The sequence below is a fragment of the Micromys minutus genome (genome assembly GCF_963924665.1).
Source record: "Micromys minutus genome assembly, chromosome: 24".
NCBI classification, from domain to species: domain Eukaryota; kingdom Metazoa; phylum Chordata; class Mammalia; order Rodentia; family Muridae; genus Micromys; species Micromys minutus.
In genome coordinates this window covers 13981361-13997373 of record NC_137959.1, presented here as the reverse complement: position 1 = coordinate 13997373, position 16013 = coordinate 13981361, and the positions used below count along the sequence as shown (strand labels likewise).

The 16013-nt window shown below is 42.6% G+C and overlaps 1 pseudogene across 1 annotated transcript; it reads left to right on the top strand.

Annotated features, from left to right (window-relative positions):
* Positions 1 to 7197: 7197 nt before the first annotated feature.
* Positions 7198 to 7991, top strand: LOC308435912 (large ribosomal subunit protein eL8-like; annotated as a pseudogene). Its single transcript has one exon. The product of its transcript is annotated as a large ribosomal subunit protein eL8-like (transcript).
* The last annotated feature ends 8022 nt before the right edge of the window (positions 7992 to 16013 follow it).

The window sequence follows — 16013 nt, the reverse complement described above, 5'->3', positions numbered from 1 at the left end:
TGTCTGGTTATGAGGTCACGCCATATCTGAATCAGGTTCTGTTAAATATCTCCATCAACATAACAGTTCCCTTGCTGGGGAGGGGAGTTTTGATTTGGCTTTTAAGGTCTTCCAGGATGACCTGGAGATTTTCTTGCCTCTGCCCTCAGAGTGTACCACAACCCAGCAACACCATTGTTCTTTAAGGGTCAATCACACAGTAGTTACAGTAGCATATGCAATTATTATTCATACTGAGCTATACCATGTCATGTGGAAAACCCTGTGGCAAGCATAACACATGTTTTCAGTCTTTTAGCCATGGTTACAGCTAGAAAGATTTCCTTTTCTCTTTTTCTATTTTTGCTGCTGGTTACACGGTTGTGGTGAAATATCACAAATTAGAATGTTCCAGAGAGCTGAAAATGAGTTCATTTTGTAGGCTTAAGGGCATGACTACTCTATGATTTTAATTTCTACTGAATTCCCATTGGTGTTTATGATTAGTCTCTATAGAGATCGTAGGCATCAATCGATGTCTCTGGGGAAAAGTAAATAAAAGGATAGAGGAATGAACACAGCTGTTTGCTGGAAGGTGCTGGACACAGCATTTGAATGGAAATATTCTTTATCTGCGATCTTCCCCCTTTCAACCTCTGCTCTAGCCTACACCTAGCCACCCCCTTAGTTTCTTTTAGGTGGGCCATATAGAATAAATTTTTTTAAGTATGTTAGTCTACTTAAGAGCCACCAAATATAGAATTGTACATAATCTCAGTTTTCCCATGGCATGTGATTCAGGTGGCATCAATTTTCCTGACAAATATTAAAAAGGAGAAATTTTAAGTCACCTAATAAAATTCCACACTCATAACAAGAAAGGAGATAATTGCTACCCAGGTTTTTCCAGAATCCTTGACCCTTCTCTTATGCTGGACTCTGGAGGTGTGAAGTAGTAGACATCTGCTCTTTAAATACAGTTCTTACACCTTTGAAAAAGGCAAGTAGCCAACTGCCTTTCAAGCTTCTGAATCCTGCTGGTAAGTTTTTCGTTTGTTTTATTTTGTTTTGTCAGCTTGACATGAATGAGGGTCATCTTAGAAGATGGCACTTGGGAATGAGAAGTTGCCTCTGAAATAGTGGCTTATAGAAAAGTCTATGGGGCATTGTGTTGTTTAATGATGACATGAGAAAGCCCAGTTCACTGTTGGCAGGCCATACCTGTGCAAGTGGTCCTGAGTTGTATGTGAAAGCAGACTAAGCAAGCTATGAAGAGCAAGCAAGTAAGCAGACCTCCTCTATGGTCTCTGCTTTAGCTTCTGTGATCTTCAAGGTAAATATACCACTAGCCCCACTGCTTTTAGACAATAAAAAACAAAAACCAAAATCGGTACCAGGAATAGGGGATTGAAGTGTAACACCTGACCACAATATTTTATGAAAGATTGGGGGAGTTTAGAACTTTGGGCTGGAAGATTTCTTACTCGGAGTTTAATGAGGTATTGTGGAAACTTGGAAGATAATGTTGATAGCAGTGCAGAAAATGGATTTCTGACTTATGAAGTTTAAGAGAAATTCTGACTATCCTGTGAATACTATGATTGGACTATTTGTTGATATTTTGAATAATAATAATAATAATAATAATAATAAATCTGCAGTTCTGATCAGCTATGGCTAAATAATTGGCTGTGATCAACAAGTGACCAGAACCACTAAAGTGAACCCTTTTCTTTCTGGGGATGAATGATATCATCCCTAGAAAATTTAGCTGTGGTTAAGATGAAACCAGCACAACTGAGGTGAAATACTCTGAAAAGTATTTTCTCAGGTGAGCATCCAGAAGCTGTAGCTCAAGAGGGACCGTGGTTGTAGCCAGACTTGGTAATGTATGAGTATCTCCCAAACTCACTGGTTTTGAAAACATGAGGAACAATAGAGAGAAGCTAAGGCTCGATGCTGTGATGTGTCATGAGAAACCTCTGGTACACTAGGAAACCTCAGGATTAAAGGGATAATGGAGAGAAGTTGAAACTTGACACCATGTGGCATGGTCAGAGTTTCTGAAGAGACCTAAGGAAGACTATTGATGAAGGTACAGCCCGGTTGTCATGGAGATTCAGGATAGTAGAGGTTCTGGTAGCATGAGATAACCACTAATGACAGCAGTAGTCATAGAATGTAGATAATCTGAGCCTATAAGATGTGCTGTGTGTGCTACTATGCCAGAGCAGAGAAGAACTACATTAGAACCAGAATATGGCCCATGAATCCAAGATATCTGAAGCTAAGCTTTTTACACTTTGGTTTTGCTTTGCATTGATTGTGATGGTGCCTTGATTCTTCCCTTTTGAATAAAAAGTATGTAGCTTAACCCACAATTAAGAGAATAAATATTTTTTAGAGAGTGTGTGGATAATTTAAAGAGACTGAACTTTGAAAGACTGTAGGCCTTTCTAAAGTTGAAACTTTTATATTGTGATATTGATAATAACATGAGATATTGGGGATAATCAAGAAAGGAAAGGTTATGGTTCAATAATGATAGTGTGTGTGTGTGTGTGTGTGTGTGTGTTTAACAAGTGGTCATTTGTGCTGGTTACATTTTTATGTCAATTTGACACAAACTAGGGTAATCATGGAAAACAACCCCAATTGAGGAAAAAGAAAAATATCTGTAAGATTTGGTTTTAGGTAAGTCTTCAGGGCATTTTCTTAAGTTCATGGCTGATATGACAGAGCTCAGCTTAATGTGGCAAGAGCTACCCCTGGCATGTGGTAGTGGGTTCTATAAGGAAGAAGGCTGTGAAAGCCATGGGAAACATGTTATTAAGGAACATTCATTTCATGTTTTCTGTTACCATTTCTGCCTGTTACCTGAGAGTACAGTAGAAATAAATGCTTTTTTCCCTAAGTTGCTTGAGGTCATAGTCTTTATTGCATCAGATGAATGCAAACTAGAACAAAGGCAAACAAAGGTAAGAAAATATTTGGTACCACTCTGCACATGTGCATCTGTATGGTTATGACAATGGTGCCCTCAGTGGAAATTCTATTCTTTCTGGTGTCTCCATCTGACAGGGCTTCAGAATCTAACATTATTTCCTGAGATTAGAATTTTCAAAGATGCTTTTTGTGTTATCCTATTCAAAAGGATTTTGTGAATCATTTTCTATGAAGATGGGAAGTTTTTTATTTGTACAACAGCAGACATTATTCAAAATCATTTAATTCATAATTTCGGTTATCTCATGCAGAAAATCTGAATAAAATCCATTTTCTAGAAATTTCTAAAATGCTAATAAGCCAATCACTAATATAAATAAGCTCACAAGAGGGGCATTGCAAGTCCCTTAAAACACCAAACTATTTTCAAGCAATTTAGAGAAACCCTGTCATTAGGTTGGTGTGCTAATTACAAATCATTCTAATTGATTCAATAGTCTCCCAGGACTTCTATAATGTACTAGACAAACACTTTATTAGCCAGGCTGAGTTACTGTAGGTTCTTAAAAGAAAACAAAAACTTAAGCAGCCTTCTCAAAAACAATACCAAGTCAGACATCTCCCAAGTGCAGAGAGACCTTGTCTTCACCCTCCTTGTTGGTCAGTGTCTATTTCAGTGTTTCTTCCTACCTTAATGAGTTAATATAAGACAGAAAAGAGAGGATTTCTTTTCCTACATACATTTTGTCTCTATTTGTAGAAAATATCCATAGTCCATTCTTGACCAGAATCGGTTCTCCCTTTGCCTTTAACAATGCCTGTCTCCCTGCTATTGAAGATTGCCATATCTTTTACTGCCTGTCCACTTTGCTCAATCCAGGAGAGGCAATCCTCCTACTGTATAATGTCAGTTCATCCATCTGGAAGATCTAGAGAAGACCTACTTCTCCAGATCATAATGAAGAGACGGGGTTTCTCTACTCCACTGCCGTGCTCACAATAGGCACATCAAAGGTCCACCCCTTATGGAAACAGAGTCTGTCTTCTAGAGGGTCTCTGAGGAGCCACAGTTGGCAAATGTTCTTGTGAGTCTGGCAAGCAAAGAAGTCTGGGAACTTGGCTTTAATGAAACCAAAAATTAACACTCTCATTAAGTCAGCAAGTAGAAAACAGCCCAGACTCACCAGTGATGTAGTGTACAGAGATAAATATCCCTGGGTCATACCCAGCTCGGTCTGCCAGGAAATGGTCCTGGAATGTTCCTGTTCATCAAGCATCCCTGGTGGCTCTGAGCCTGCACGGAGAACCAGCCAATAGCCTGCCAGAGCAATCTGCTCCTGTTGGGCAGCTCAGCATCTTCTCTGGATCGCCTCTGAAAACCTAGTCTGGCCATGTTGACCACTTACATGGTTGGATTTCTTCAAGAACACAGAGTAGACTCCAGATCACATAGATAGGAAGACTCAGAGGGCCCATTTGGCACTGTTCACTGTGTTGACTAAAAGGTGGGACCCTGATTTCTTTGCCTTGAGCCTGAAGAAAACCTACTGACACTCAGTCCCTGTCCAACTGCTATTGAGAAACACTGGCAAAGAGAGAGATCAGAGGTCTCTGTGCAGAGGTGAACATCTCCAGAACAGTTTGTGGGACGCCAATAGCAGAGATTCTCTGCCATGGGGTGATGCTGTGTCATGCAGTGGCACACTGGATGGACTTTGTCAGAAATTTGGAAGGGAGAATCTTGTGTGGGTAGGTATGCCTGAGAGCTTGTAGTCAGACACAATTGTCTCTTTCCTTTGTATCCTCAGGTTCTACACGACGGGAACAGCAAATTTCATGAGGACAACCAGGAAACCATTTGTCCTTGCTTCCACTGGTCCAAAGGCTGCATTCTGTAAGCTGCAACAAACCCACATAACTTTCAACTAACCACACATGGAATTATTCTAAAACATTCTTGCCAACATGAAACATGTTAGAAATCTCACATTTTTGTGTGCACTCTTGAGATTTCCCATTCAAATCCCTTCCTTGAACAGACTTAACAGCAGGGGGCTGTAGTTTGAGGTAGCCTGATTGACAAGGCTGAGTGGCAGGTTGTCCTTTGACATGAGCTCCTCCACCTCTGGTTTTGCCTTTGGCAAGCCCTTCAGTGCCCAGCATGATCACCTAGACACTAGCGTTTCTGAGCATCCTGACATAGTTTCTTCAGAATTCTTTTGCCAGAATTTGTGGGTCCACATCAACAAGCCAGCAGGGTGGGCTGGACCAGCACGATGAAAGGCCATTGCACAGAGCAGAATGCCAGAAAAGTCTGTGGATGACAGAGGGCATAGGGCATGCCCTGGATCAAAACTCTCCTCTCTCCTCCCCAAGTCCTTCAGTAATCAGATCCTCAGCCCTCCGGACCGTTCTTGGGGAACTTATTCCCCCAGCTTGGTTTAGATGTTTCTGGCTTTGTGCAGCCATAAAGGAATTGGATTTAACCGTGTTTGGCTTCCCCGTTCTCTTACTGACAGCACTATTTAATGGACAAACAGTTTGTTTTATTTATCTGACAGGGTTTCTTCACATTGTTTAAGGTTATCGGCCCTCCCCCATGCAGATCATATTACAGCTTGTGCCGGCTCGACCCTCAGCAGGGTTCACTCTAAATCAGATCCTTATCATTGCCTCGGTGATAAATAGAGGCCTGGGAGCCCACAGCCAGGTTATTTATTTAGTGCCTCTGTGGGTCATGTTTTATACAGACCGGGCTTCTTGTCAGGCCTTCGAGGATCCAGCTTAGGTTGCACGCAGGAACTAAAAGCCAAAGCCCCTTAAATAATGTTACCTTAACAGCTGACATTTTTATGAAATAAGTCTGTGCAAATGTGTGGAGGAAAGGGGACAGCAGAGACAGAGAGCTGGAGGTAGGTTTCAGTGTGGGCTCCTGGGTGTGGTGGGAGGAAGAAAGTTGAGGGCCAAAGAGCAAGCAGGTGGGTAGGTGGGTGTTTTCAACGGTTTGAGAGGAGATAGGAGAAACAAGGTTTTGATCGTTAGACTTATTCCAAACCAGCAAAGAATTCTCCAAGTGGAGTTTGTCTTGGAGAAGATTTAAAAAAAAAAAAGAAATTATAGGGGGAGCACTATGCCCCTCAAGGAGGCTAGCAAAGTACAGAGAGCAGGCTAAGTAAGGTCTTGCATGGCAGGGATTACATAAGGAGGGGAGGCATTGTTTCTGGAGAGTACACACACAAGACCATCTGGCTGGGCTGGGGACATGGAAGCATCTGGTAGAGAGCCTTGTCTTTATCCTGTTCTTTAAAGGCAAGGTGTTCATGTCATTTGTGGATGTAATCCACACACCATCACTTTGACGTCTGTATTGCTGTGAACACAGCACATTCGTTGCTTTGTCGGACCATGTTTCACATGCAGCTTTGTAAATTTAAAATTGTCTTCGAGCACTTTTATCTTTATGAATATGCCAAGAAGAGGAGGAGGCAGGAGGAGGTGAAGGAGGAGGTGAAGGAGAAGGTGAAGGAGGACAACAAGAAAGCAGTAATAGTAGCAGTGGTTTCAACCTTCGAAGTCCTAAAAGGGATGAAGATCTCCTTTCAAAGAACTGTGCTTGGCACCTCTTCAGCTGGAACTGGAGAAGCGAGGTACGAACTCGAACCTGTTTCAAAGACCCCCAAGTGCTTGCTATCTGCGGAAAAGCTCAGGAGACAGTTCAGCCTGATTACTCTTGCAAAGTATAACCCCAGTTGCTACTCCACATGCCACGTTGTGCGAAGTGGTACCAGCCCACTTGTGGAGATGTGCATCCTAGCTGGTGAGAGGCCACATGTGCACACCACTGCATTACAGACAGGCTTGAAGCATGGATTTGTGACTGGAAGGGGCTCTCTGGGCTACTATCCTGGCATGGGACCTTCTTAGGAGCTGGATGTTTTCAGGGAACTGGGAAGAGTCGTTCAATGCATTGCATGAAAACGCAGGGCAGGCAAAGCTATGTGTGAGGGTGGAGGACCTGACCTAGCACCCAGAAGATGCTATAGCTTGGGTTGTCCAACAGAAAGCATGAATGGAAGACATGTGCTGTTCAGGGAAGATGGGTGGAAACTATGCCAACAAAGTAGGGGAAGAAAGCCGTGACGAGCCATGTGAAGTCAACTAGGAAGTAAAGAGACCCTGGTGATCTTCATCCTTGTAAACCTCTAAAAATGATGGTGCTTATGGTTTCCACAATAGTTAAGTCTTGTTAAGAAATGTTTCCACCACTCTCTCCTCCAGCCGAGCAAGATGCCCAAAGGGAAGAAGGCCAAGGGGAAGGAGGTGGCCCCGGCCCCCGCCGTCGGCAAGAAGCAAGAGGCCAAAAAGGTGGTCAATCCTTTGTTTGAGAAAAGGCCCAAGAACTTTGGCATTGGGCAGGACATCCAGTTTAAAAGAGATCTAACACGCTTTGTCAAATGGCCACGCAACATCAGGCTGCAGAGGCAAAGAGCCATCCTCTATAAGTGGCTCAAATTACCACCTGCCATTAACCAGTTCACCCAGGCTTTGGACAGGCGAACAGCTACCCAGCTGCTTAAGCTTGCCCACAAGTGCAGGCCAGAGACAAAGCAGGAGAAGAAGCAAAGGCTACTGGCCCGTGCTGAGAAGAAAGCTTCTGGCAAAGGGGATGTCCCAACTAAAAGGCCACCTGTCCTCCGAGCTGGAGTCAATACAGTCACCACCTTGGTGGAGAACAAGAAGGCTCAGCTGGTGGTGATTGCCCATGATGTAGACCCCATCGAGCTGGTGGTTTTCCTGCCTGCCCTGTGTCAAAAGATGGGGGTGCCCTGGGGCGCCTGGTCCACAGGAAGACATGCACCACTGTTGTTCACACAGGTTAACTCAAAAGACAAGGGTGCTCTGGCTAAGCTGGTAGAAGCTATTAGGACCAATATAATGACAGATATGACGAGATCCGCCGCCACCGGGGAGGCAACATTCTGGGTCCTAAGTCTGTGGCTCGAATAGCCAAGCTAGAAAAGGCAAAGGCTAAAGAACTCACTAAACTGGGTTTAATGTACACTTAAGTTTTCAGTACATAAATATAATTACAAAATTTTAAAAAAAGAAATAAAAAAGAAATGTTTCCACCATCTCTATTAACTTTGTCTAGTAACCCTTACATAGTGGGTATCTAGGGCCGGGCACTATTGTAAGCATTTTACAAGCATAGACACCTAAACGTCATTTTTTGTTTCCATGAGCTAAACTCTCATATTCCATCACTGTCTTATGAACCAAGAAATTGTGTGGGTTAAGTAACTTACCTAAAGTCACCTAGCACCCACAAATCCAGGCAGCCTGCTTCAAGTCCATGGTCCTTCTCAAAAGCTCTGGCAGCAGACACATGTAATGTATTTGGGATACATGCTTACCTTTCCAGAAGCCATGCTCAAAAGGGACCTGTGCTGTTCTTTGTTGAGTTTCTCAGGGTCTGTCTTTGCCACTAACACCTGTATGCTTTCCCCATCGTGTCTGATGATCACTTTTTTATGATATGTTATGGACTCCCATCCATCCTTCTTGCCTTGGCTTGGACAGCATCCTTTCTCTGTGCCTCACATTGCTGACTGCTCATCTGGGCAGCTGTGATTCCTCACACACTGTTCCGGAGACCCCTCATCTTTCTCATTTTCTGGTTCCTGATCCCTGGATACCTTGAGTATCCATTGCCTCTATGCAAATCAGCATAGCCATTACCTAATGAGACAGGTACCCAGTGGACCTGTGCTGAGAGAATGCATGAAGGAATAAATGACAGCATGCCAGGATTGTTCGCCTGTTCCACTGGGGCCTGCTCCTGCTTGTGACAATATCCAGGCACATTCTCTTAAAAGGAGCAGCAGCCAGGAGAACACAAGAGGCTAAAGGAGCTCTTTCTGGAGCCCCAGTGGAGTTATAGCACAGTATAAGTCCCTTCCACCTACAGGGTTCAACCACTGACATTAAAAATGCATTGAGTATACACACATGGAAGAAAGACTGGTAAAAAGATAATGAGATGGAACTGAGCAGAACAGTAATGTTGTCTATCGATGGTCCAAGATAGGGAACACATGGAAAATGAATGTGAAAGCCAGCAGTACGGCATTACTTAGGGCTCTGCAACTGGGTCCTACTTAAGTCCACTTCACCTGAGTGAGAATGGCCACCATTAAGACACTAAATCTCATGTTCTGTCTCATACACACAATCCAAATATTGTTTAGATACATATTCATATACTTGTAAGTCACCAAAGTAGGAGATCAGTGAAAGGAGGTAGAGGGGACAAAATAAGATACCAGGAGGTGAATGTGATTGAAGTACATCGTCTACATACACGAAGATGTCCTAATGAGATCTGTTATATTATATAATTAAGCAGATTCATAGAAAGAGGATTGCACCTAACTAGTAAGTCTTGCCATGACAGTGTGAGTGCACACGAGAAGAACAACAATACAGAAACAGAGACTGAACCTCCATGCAAGGGAACACTGTGTTAAGACAGCAGCCCTGATCTGTTCTTCAAAAGCAGGGTAATCTCTGACTAAATTGTCCAAGTGATTGCCTAAGTCCTGACCTAAGGATAGCAAGGGTTGTCAACACCAGCAAGATAGACTTGCTATAATGGGACAACCATTGCCCTTTGGGCTTAAGGTAAGCACCATGTGATGGTGTGTGGGAGACATTTGACATTTGGCGTCAGCTGAGTCAACATTGCAACATATTATAAACATATTAGAATGATTGTGATAGAAGAAAGGCAACCCCATTTTAAGAACAAAAAACAAACCTATTACAGTCAGTGCAGTGGGTTGTGTGAATCATATTCACAGTGAAGTCATAACCCAAGAGCACTTTGAGCGTGTAGCGTGTGATGCTGTTAAATGCTTGGCACAATGCCCCACACTGCTCAGAAGGCCCGCTCAACAATACTTGATAGCTGATTGATCTTATGCATAAGGACTTGGAAATATGATTCAGTTTAATGGTTTTAAAATTATGTTTGTAGATAATTAACTTGTATGTTGTTCTCTAAATAGCAAAAAGGTGGAGATCAGTCTTAGCAGAGGAAGATCTTGGGGTGTAAATAAGATGTAAGCCTCTTCCATTTGAAAAATTTCCTCAAGGAAGGCCCATAGAGAAGAAAGGTATATTGGTTTTACACAACAACCGTGTTCAATGTCCACGGGGGAAACTGACTTCTCAATTGGCTCATGTAAGGAGCAAAGAAACTAGAGTATAAAGTAGCTCTTGCCCATCACTGACTGAGTCCTGAAGTCCTGAAGGTGTTGGATGCCCAGCACTTACTGTCTGTTCCAGCCTCTGGCTCAGTTGACCCTGTCACCAGAATGACAAAGTTTTAGCAGGAGTGGTGACCTGTCATGGTGATGTCAGAGGAGTACCAACAAGCTTATAAAGTTTCCGTCATGCTTTCTGCATCAGAAATGTCTCTGTGTTGTTGTCTAACATGAATCCTCATCGTGGAATGTCGTTATTTCTCTCTGTCAACTCAAAGTCAACCTCAGTAGTCGAGCCTACTCCATCGTAAGCAATCAACAGTCATTGAATAAGGAGTTTATCATTCAAGGGCCATTCAAATTTCACTCCCTTCAAAAACCACTCCGCATGCTTCCCGAATGGTCCCAGAATATTGTGGACTGTAAGTGGAGTCCTAGTTCTTCATATAGTCTTGTTAAGAGAATGGTCTCCATGATCCCATCCTTTCCTTAGCTCAGTAACACTCTAGACAACATAAAGATAGTATGCGCTTTAGCAGTTTTTTCCATCATCAAAAAGGGATCGGTCTAATTTTCAGGTATGGCAACAGGAAGCCATTTGTTCTAGGGTTTATGTGTCTGAGCCATGTAATCCAAAATCACCTTTAATGCTGGCAAAGCCAATGCTGATTTGTGTGACTTCTCTGCTTATGTATGTCAGCTCTAGCCTTAGGTGGGGAAAAGGTCTTTTACCTCTTGTATCTTTCTCAAACTCTTACTAATGCCACACAGAACTACCAAGTTTACAGATCAATATTAATAGAAACACTTGTACAACCCATGACATTGGTACCCTCATGGGTACTAACCCAGCCAAAATTGACCTTACAATATTCTACAAAAAGATAAAGACACATGAGGGATAATCAACATGGGCCACAATGGGTGATTCTACTCTCTTGGAATCAATGGTGTTCCTGTCTATTCTATGTCTATATAACTTATAATAAGCATGAGTTTTCAGACTGTCAGCTCTAGAAGCTGGGGAGACCAATGCTAAGGCACTGGAGGGATCTTTTCACTACATCATCCCAGGGCAAGATTTGTGATCTCACTGAATGCTGGCACTATAGGGATGCACCAAGAGTCTCTACTGAGTCTCACCCTTTGGAATATTACAATGGCAATTACTTTTCAACAGGGATTCAGAAGTGGATGAATAATTCATCAATAACAAAAGATAAGGGAAAAGTGGAAAACCACACTTGTACTCCTTCAGTCTGAGGGACTTCCAGACTGTTTCTCCTCATAATAGACAAGGACACTCCAATAGCAGACCCTTCACACATCCTTGCTTAACCCTATGCAATGGCTCCTAAGTGTCCTTAGAATGAGTGTAAGACATCCGAGGTTATCCTGAGCATGGGGTCTTTACCTACCTCTGCCTGGCACATCTAAGAATGCTTGTCCATTGCACCTCCCCATTGCTGCCATGGTTGTTTTCGATTTTGGAATGTGGTTTGCTCCACCTCAACACAAGATCTCTGGCCACCAGTCTGCTCTGTTCTGAAGCACAGAGCTACCTCATTCATACCTGTTCCCCAGAACACACCTCCATTCACCTCTTTGGTTAGAAAGAACTTCTCAAGCTGCCTGCTGAGGGCAAGTTCTCACCTACATTCATCAGGTGTATGTATATTTTCAAAAACGAGCTATGTTTTCATCTTTGTAGATTAACTTTGTCAACTTTGAAGCACTTGAGTGGAGCATCGTGCCTGCCAAGCCAGAACCTGCACTGTCTAAACCTCACTCAGCATATCACAGACTTTGAGTAAAGGTTTCTGGGATGAATTATATTTTTCAGATGAATCACAGAATTCAAATCCAGGTGCACTAAGTCACTGCAACCATGTGCCTTCCTCAAGAAGTCACCATGGAAAACACCATGGTATTCCCAGGGGGACCAGGCCTTAGTCCCCTTTCTGTGCCTTCTTTAAATGTTTGTAGCTCAGGAGAAATGGAAGGTCCATCTCTGTGGGCTTTATTTCTACAATCTCAAGTCCTGTATAATACCACAAAAAAAAAAAAAAAAAAAAAAAAAAAAAAGGTCTACAAACACCAGCCCTCCTCTCAGTCCTTGCATGTAACAGATAAGCTACTGTAAGTAGGAAGCCAGCTGCCCAAACTTGAGAGTGTTAGCATCTCTAAGCATATAGAAAGATTGGATTAACTCGCTTGTCCTTGTGAAGACATTAATATTGTTCTGTCACGGAGAAACTGAACCCCCCGATAAATCTCTATTTGCAGGCAAATTTGTAGATGCTAAGTGGAGTCATAATAATAGTGTTGTAATTCTTATTGAGCATGCTCAGAGTGGTGGAATATTTATAGCATCCTGTTCAATGTTACACACTTGGGGACACAAATTACAAACTCTTAGAGTTTGGGGGAAAGTTTATAAAAAGGGTGACAATAGAAATAAAATCTAATTTAGGGGGAATTGTGGTGGGAAATTACTCGGCCAAATTAGAAATCATTTTTCTTCACTTCACAGATGGCGTCCAGACACACTAAAGAGAAAGGATAGATAGCTCTTCTTATAAGTGCAGCTGATGGACTGATAGGTACAGTCATTGACAGTTTCTCCAGAGTTAAATTGGAGTGAGAGGTGTCCTAACAGGAAAAGAAGATCTCCCTGACCCACAGTAGCAAGCCTCGCTTCTCACCTGTGCATCAGTGGCTCACTCAGGCTCACGTGGTCTGAACTTAGCCCAGGTAACATTTCATAATCAGGTGTGCTTCACGTGTCTGTGGCCAGCAGGTCCCCACAGCTCATTCCTCTCACAGAAGTAGCAGAAGTCACAGGATAAACCCAAAACACATCAGCACTTTTCAAGTGTCCAGTGGGCCAAAGTCAATCACATGATCAAACCTAAGGTCAAGAGACAGGAAGTGTACTCCACATGATGGAACAAAGCAAAGCTCTAGATACAACAACCCATGATGAGATGCCAAAATCCATCTTAGAAAAAAAAAAATAAGCTGGCTGGTTTAGGTACAATAGAAACCATCCCCAAAGTCATGAGGGCTACCAAGTTCAAGGCAGACTCACCATCTACTTTCTGGTCCATAGACAGCTGCCTGTTGTACTCAGTAAAAGGGACAAGGATTGGGTCTCAGGTACTTTAATAGGAGCATACCTTTCATTTAGGAAGACTGTTTCTATAACCTCATCATCTTGCAGGTGCCTCAATTCCTAATGCCATCGGCTTGATCAGGATCAGATTTTAACACAGAAATTTTGAGTAGGCATAAACATTCATAACATTTCATGGAGAGCAATTGTACAATCAAAAATTAAGTCTATGATAGAGGGCTAGAATTCTTCAAGTAGTAATACACATTTTTATTAGTTTTGTAGGTTTGAGTTTTGATTTCTGTAGTCACAAAAAATGAGGTGGAGTAAGAATTATAGCCATATTTTCTGTCCAGTTTTGGTAACAATAGCAATCTCTTTCTTGGGAACTTCTATCTAATCCAAATGAGGCCCATCTGACCTCAGTTTTTTAGGGAAAACAAAAACAAACGTGAAGCTCAGAACCAATCAGAGTGAGCCATTCTTTTGTCCATTTTGATTAGTTCAGGTGTGATAATGTGACCTAGCACTAGCCAATGAGAGCAACGCCTGGGTCTTTACCCTGTAACTGCATAGCCCACAAGTTTGGTGACATCTCTGTGATAGAGCACTCATAGGAAGCCTTTCCTTTTTCATGTTGAGCCCTGATTTTCAGGGCATTCTAACCCTGTTACCCAGATAAGCATCATTTTCTAAGATAGGATGAGTTGCTCCCTTGTTGGATCCTACCAAAGCCTCTCTATCAGTGAGTGACTTCCTACAGTCTTAGCTCCGGAACTCAGAAAGCTGGATAATCATCTCAAAAGCCTCATCGTCATAGCAACATAGTTAAATTATAATGTTCTAAAAATTTTTAATGTCACCATTTAAACAGAAGCCGGAAATGGTTCTTAACTGCATTAAGAACCAAACAAAACGTAGATTTCAAGACAAGTAAATTAAATGCATAAGTGCTAACATTATTTGTGTTGGAAAAACAAACCTTGTATGCCGGGATAATAAGAAATATGAGTAGGCTGATAAAAAGATTGAGTATTTTTCTGTAATTGACTTTCCCGCTGCTCCAATTAATAGTGAATTTATTATGGCTTCTGCATGGAGCTTGGAACATCGAATCTTCTATCTTGAAACCTCAGGGCAGATAAACATTTTAGGTGATTAAAAAAAAAAAAGCACATTTAGAAAATGATATTCTGGGAGCCTGCGGGAAGCGATCCATGCCATTCTTCACAAGTTCATTATAGGAGATGAATAAATGTAGAATTGACTTTACTTCCTCTCATAAATGGCGGAAAAGGGGACAACAAACGCAAACAGCAAGGTGTGACTTGTTCTCCCTCAGCCCTGATGAAAGCTTCCCTCACAGGCAAAGGAGGCTCCCAGCAAAACTCTGGGAGTCACTGGAGTCATAACCACACCTAGATTTCTGTAGTGTGAAGGGCAGAGATGGGCAGAAGTGGAAAAAGAATGGCGGCAGGGTCTCTCCCCACTAGCCCCCACGACTTCTGAGTTCTATGCCCTGTCTGTTCAACCTGGAAAATCTGAGTCAAAAGTCAAACCCACAGAACTGCCTGCTTGCTGGACCATCACTCCCACAGCTCAGCCTGCCTCCCATCGCCTCCGCTGTTGCCTCTGACTGTAGTCTCACTCCTCTGATTAACACCTCCTCCCAGTAAACCAGCCCACCTGCCAGAGGCTGAAAACTGACCAGTGTTTCTCCCATCTGGAACCCAACCCTCCCAGACTAATGGAGGGCAAGTTGCCCTGTTCTGAAAGATGCTGCTCTTCTCCTAAGCCTACACAGGAGGGCAGATCCCACCACAGGAGGTAAAAGGAAGGAGGTAACAACAAGGTAGTGTCTTAGGACCTTGCTTCAGCGAAAGGTATCCTCCTCACTTCTGAAAAGCAAGTCTTAAGACTTGAAGTCACACAGCAAAGAATTCCAAAGGGGAAAAAGTGAAGAACTGGGGTTTTCATTCAATTTGCCACCTCTACTTCCAAATGCATCCTTAAGCTGACCTGCTCACTCAATGTACTATATAGCAAATCAACATATATTTCTACAGAACAAAATATGTGAGGGGGCTCAAGGAATGTGGAGGTTGAAGACACATGAGGAAGGTTGAAGAAATATGACGGCGGTGAACCGTTAAAGCAAATAAACGCAATTCAACCTTACTCTAGCCTCCATAAAGTCAATAAGTTAAGGAGATGGGAGGGGGAGGGGGGATTTGGAGACTGAGTGGCAGAGAAGCCCGGCTCCCATTCTGTATGTGTACCAGACTCACATAAACAGCCAGGTCTTGGAAAGTGCTACTATGCACTGGGTATTAGATGTCAGTTCAAGCTGGAGGCCAGTGGGACAGTGGATCATGTGTCCAGCTACTGAAGGAAGATTCTAGGTGTTAGTTCTAGAATATATTGATTAAGCCTAATGAATAAAAAAAATTGTCTTCCTTATTATCTGATGCTGTATCACTACCACATGTTTTCCCAGCTTTTTGTGTAAGTTCAGTCTCGACGTATATCTTGGCAATAGGCTGGGTGTAAATTAGACATCGAGGCACCTGCTTCGATGACACTGAAATACCTGCAAAGAGGGTGGTCCCAAAATAAGTGGGCTGAATGTGGCTTGTCCCCCACTAGTTAATGCTTAATCCACAATGTGATACCATATGCAGCGGGAGCATTAACAGAGATAACAAGAT